Here is a 5,471-nt window from a genome sequence, read left to right on the forward strand (position 1 = left end):
GAACGGTTCCACGTTCGTGCTGCAGAAGAAGGGCATCGTGCGCGCCAAGCGGCGAGGTAGGGTGGGCCGCGGGCCGCGCTCGGGGCAGGGGGCTCTGGGGGTGCGCACCGCGGGGGAGCCAGCCCCAGTGCAGGCCGAACCGGCCCTGCTCCCCGATCTTGGTCCTCCGGCAACCGCACGAGAGGCTGGGGTCACAGGCGCCTTGCGGAGCCCCGGACCCGGAGCTCAGGTACCTTTGCCGTGCTCCAGGGCCCGGGGTGCACAGAGATCCAGACCCGCAGGCTCTGAGCCCCTTTTGACGGCCGCAGGTGCAGAGGTACGGACAGTGCGGTGGCCAGGGGCACCTAGGGTGCAGGGGTGAGGCGCTTACTCGCAGGGCAGGGTCTTGAGGGCCCTGTGCCCGCCCGGGGTCGTGATCAAGCCCTCTCTGGCTTGGATTTGAGCCACCGGAATACAGGTGCTTTTCGGTGTGCAGAAAACACAAAGCAGATTTAAAAAGAAAGGCCACAACGGGGGCGCCGAGCGTCCCGCCAGTGTGCCCCCAGCACCACTCCTCAGTGCTGTGGGAAGCCAGAGCTGCAGTTCTGGCCAGTGCTGGGCGCCCTGCGGCCTGAGTCCTCGCTGGAGGAGCCTAGAAACGGGGCCTGCACCCGCTCCACCCGCCGGAAGTCTCTTCTGAGCAGCCTTCTCACGAGAAGAGCATAAAGAGGTCCGGGGAGGAGTGGCCACCAGGTCATGGAGGTGACAGGAAAGCAACGCAGATTCTGAAGGGGGTGGACTCTCCCAGGGCTGGCATGGTGAGCCAGGGGTGCCTTCAGAGAAGAGGGAAAGGGCCTGTCACTAGGCTCAGCTAATGTGCTCAAGGGGGTTTGTGAATAAGAAAATAAACAACAGCTGTACTTTAAACACACACACACAAACAAAAACAAAAAAGAAGAACGGGGACGACGATCTCGCTGCGGATAGAAACACCGATGTGCAGAGTTCCGCCTGGAGAGAAGGCACTGGTCTCCGCTGGCACCTGCTTACAACCAAGCAGAGGCCCCAAGGACACAGAGGTGTCCGCCTCTCAGGTACAAACGTCTGCGCTCTTCCCAGGCAGGGCTGGGAGCCGCGTTGGCCGGACTCAGAAATAAACAATACAGGCGGCCATGACGGTGGGTGGCAGGGGTGCTCCAGCTCTGTGGTCGTCCTCCAAGTCCCAGAGTCACCCACGAACCTGCACTGGGGAACATCTTACAGAAAGCCAAGTTGGTCCTCTACTCAGTCACAAAGTCTGCGAGACTGCCACAGCCAGGACGCACAGAGGAGCTGACCACCAAGTGACGTGAGGAAAGGCTAAGCAACCCTAATGTGCGCTCTGGCTAGTAAAGCACACAGGTGTGACAGAGAGAGGGGCTCAGTGTCACTGGGCTCAGCTAATGTGCTCAAGGGGGTTTGTGAATAAGAAAATAAACAACAGCTGTACTTTAAACACACACACACAAACAAAAACAAAAAAGAAGAACGGGGACGCCCTGCAGCACCGTGGTGACGCTCTGCTCCAGAGAAGCTGGGCCCCTCTGCGCCTGCAGCTCAGGTCTCCAGCCCAGTCAGCCTGAGACATGCCAGGCACGGGTGCCAGGGTGTCAGAGATCTGATGGCTATACCTGTGTACTGCCCTCTCGGGCAATACAGTGAAAATGGACAATGTGGGACCAGCAGATGGTGTAACGGTCACATCGCTGGGCTCCCATGTAGCTGATCACTTAAAACCCACGCCAGGTGCGTGTGCGTGCATGCCCAAGATCCCAAAAGGAGGATGGAGAAGGGATTGCGGCACCCTGGGGGGTGATTTCTTGCTCTCTGTCTCTGTCTCTCTGGCAAGCACATGTGCCGTATAACAAAAATCTCTCCAAAAAATAAAGTGAAAGTGTAGTATTTGTTAATTTCATACTTTCCTAATTATCACCCACCGGCACATATCCAAGCTAGCTGGTTACTCATGGTGGTGGAAGACAAACATTTAAAGGGACTCGAAATAGTTCATGGAGGGACCAGAAGTTGGCATAATGGCTATGTCACTGGACTCCCATGTAGTTGACTGCGGTTCAAGTCCTGGGTCCAGTGGTTTAAACTTACACTGGGTACGTGTGCATGCATGCCCAAAATCCCGAGAGGAGAATGAAGGAGAAGGGATTGCGGTGTAGCTATCCCCTGAGGTGGGGGGTGGGGTTTCTCACTTTCTGTCTTTCTGTCTCTCTGTCTTTCTGGCGAGCGCATGCTCCATATAGCAAAAACCTTTCAAAAAAGAAAAAGTTCGTGGAAAAGTGGAGTTACAGTATGAGTTTATTTTGGTGTGAAAAATTTTGAAATCTTTTTTTTCATAATACACATTTTCTTTTTTTCTTTTATTTATTTATTGATTGATTTTTAAAATTTGACCAGAGAAAGACAGAGGATGAGAGTGAGAGAGAGGAAGTGAGAAAGCAAGCCACCAGATTCAGGACTCAAACCCTGGTTGGCCATGTGCAAGTGTCTAGCACCTTAACTACCATGCCACCTGCTGGTCCCCATAATACACATTTTCTGTGTGTGCGTTTTTTTTGTTTGTTTGTTTGTTTTGTTTTGTTTTTGCTTTTGCCTTTTTAGTATGTTATCAGGCATGTGCATTGACCAGAGACACAGACGGAGTAAAATGAGAGGTTACCCATTCCCCCCTGGGTAGAGGGTCACGCCGCAGTCCCATCTCCTCCATTCTCTCAGGACTTTGAGGACACACTCATATGTGCTGGTGTGTTTTTTCAAGCTCCAGGTCCAGGACTCCAACTTTGCACCAGCCACGTGGGGTCTAGCCCTCCTCACCTCCGTGCCACCTGCTGGCCCTTCCGTGAGCTTTTCGAGGCCCCTTGGACAGTCCTGTTTCAGTGACTCCACTTTGATTGTGCAGCAAATATTTACAAAGCTGCTGCTATGTGTCGGGCGCTGTTGACGGCAAGGCTTTAGAATCTCTTTCCCATAAAGCCTGTGCCGCGTGTGTTGACAAGTAGCAGCGACCGTTATAGGACAGGGAGCACAGGACCACGTGACTGAAAAGGAGGCGTTGAGGGAGGAGAGAGTATAGATGAGGATGGTACAGGCCACTGACCTGACATTTCTCACGCCTGGCAAGTTCAGCATTGAATGACTTGTCCGGAGGCAGGATTTCTAGAGGCCCAGCCTCCAGGGACCCAAGTTCTGCTCAAGCCTTCTGTTGGGAGCTCTGGGGCACGCCTTCCTCTCTCTGCAGCTTTCACGGAGGGACTTAGAACAATCTGTGAAAAAGTGGATTGAAAGTACAGGTTCGTTTTGGTGCAAACATTTTGAAATCCGTGCCGTTTTTCCGTGATACACATTTTTCATGAACTCTTTGAAGGTCCCTTGTGCAAGTCCTCATAGGGTAGGAAATGCACTCGGCGTTTTTAAGGACTGGATAATCAACTCCACTTAGGAATGCATTGTGAATGCACTTAAAACCACTGAAATATAACTTAAAAGGAAGATGGGGGACCAGCAGATGGCATAATAGTTATGTTGCTTGATTCCCACATAGTTGAATGCTGTTCAAGTCCTGGACCTGGCGGCTTAAACTCACACCGGGCACGTGTGCGTAAAATCTCAAGAAGAGAATGGAGGAGAAGGGACTGCAGCATGGCCATCCCCCCTGGAGAGTGATTTCTCATTTTCTATCTCTTTGTCCCGTCCCTGTCCTTGGCAAGTGTGCACACCCTATTGCAAAAATCTCTCAAAAAAAATAAAAAAGATGATGATAGGTTTTATGGGATATATATTTTAAAAAACAAAAATCCTTTTCAGGGGGCTGACATGTGGCATGGTGGTTTAGGACACTGGACTCCCACATGGTCGACCGTGGTTCAAGTCCTGGATCTGGTGGCTTGCCTTTTCACTTTCCCTCATTCTCCCTCACTGTGTTCTTTTCTGGTCAAACTAAAAATAAATAATAAAGTTAAATAACTCTTTAAAAAAAAAAATCCTCTTCAGGTTTTATAGTCTCCTCCCTGAGAGGGGCAGGGCTAGAGGCAGCAGTGGGACCTAGGAACCAGGCGTCCCCCACCCTTGTCCCAAGCCTCCTGCACCCACAGTTTCTGAGGGTGTGAGGGCCCTGCCTCTGGTCTCCCAGGCACACCCTAGGCTTCCCTCCCCAAGAGATGGGGTCTGTCCGTTTCTGTGGGTTTCCTTGGCCTCAGCCTCCTCCTGTGCCGACACCCGGATGGGGCCTGTTTCCCTGTTCGCACGCCCTGCCCCCCGCTCTTCAGAGGCAGGGCACGCGCCTGTCCACGGGCTGGTGGCAGACACTAGGTAGTGGTGTCTAGTTGTGGAGGAAATGGAGGATCTCAGCCTTGCATTCAGGGAGGGCTTCAGAGCTGTCTCCATGTCACTCAGAGTGACGGCATTTACCGAGTCACAGGACCCCAGGGGCCGCTCGGGCTGCACATCCCTAATGCTGTCTGACCTGGTCCACCCTGAGATCACAGGTCCAGCACATGGCCAGAGTGTGAGGGTCGGAGAGTCTGAGTGGCCCTGCAGCCTGTGCCGGTGTCCCCGAGGCCATTCCGCAAGGAGTAAAGGGAGCGCCGAGGACTCAGGTGTCCCAGACTCGGGTCTGTCGTGGTCCTGTGGGCTGGCTGGGCTCAGCTGGGCGGCTCTCCATCGGGGTTGCACTGGGACGGTGGCTGGGGCTGGGCGCATCTCAATGCGGGACTGCTTTTCTTACTAGGTTGGGATGGCGGACATGGCCGGGGCTTCCGGAGCAGCCCTCGCTCTCCAACCCACCCCATCCCTGACTCGGTTCAGTCTTCACACGCAGCTACACTGGGTTTCCGACCATGTGGCCGCCTCAGGGAAGTCAGACCTCTTACTTGACGGGCGGGTTACACTGCAGCCACTCCTGGGGTGAGCAGTGTGCAACACACTCCTCAGCGCCTCCCACTGCACGACTCCACTCCTGCCGAGGCCGGAGGAGGGGTGCAGGCAGAGCGCGGTGGAGCCCAGCATGTCACGTTAGAGGCTTTGGGGACAGTGACACTTGATGGCGAAACTGAAGGAACCCAGTGGCTTTGACGTAAGTCAAATGTCTGTTTACGACAGGGGCCAGGGGCGAACTGAGACGGTGGCTCTCCCAGCTCCTGGCTGAGGAAGGCGGGAGGAATCTGGATTCCAGCTCTGCGACGTGGCTGGGTACAGGGGGACAGGCTCGCAGAGCCATGCACCTCCCTCGGGAGGAGTGCAGGGAGAGCTCCTGGACGCAGACCGGGCTGGCATCGCCTAGGCCCTGCAGTCCGTTGCAGGCAGCAGCCAGCCAGCCGTCTCTGTGGCCCCGATCTGCCCTTTGAAGGCAGGCCAGCTAGCGTGCAGAGAGCTCCGTCAGCACTTGCTCAGGGCGTCCCCGCAACTCCTTCCGAGCTATGCTTTTGATGGAACACTGCAGACAC

At 54.6% G+C, this 5,471-nt stretch overlaps 1 protein-coding gene across 1 annotated transcript in view; it reads left to right on the forward strand.

Annotated features, from left to right (window-relative positions):
• Positions 1 to 5,471, forward strand: part of NIPA1 (NIPA magnesium transporter 1) — a 15,058-nt gene that overhangs the window by 1,571 nt on the left and 8,016 nt on the right. The gene's annotated exons all lie outside the window — the stretch shown is intronic.

This window comes from Tupaia chinensis, unplaced genomic scaffold (assembly GCF_000334495.1).
Source record: "Tupaia chinensis unplaced genomic scaffold, TupChi_1.0 Scaffold144682_1, whole genome shotgun sequence".
Taxonomy (NCBI): domain Eukaryota; kingdom Metazoa; phylum Chordata; class Mammalia; order Scandentia; family Tupaiidae; genus Tupaia; species Tupaia belangeri.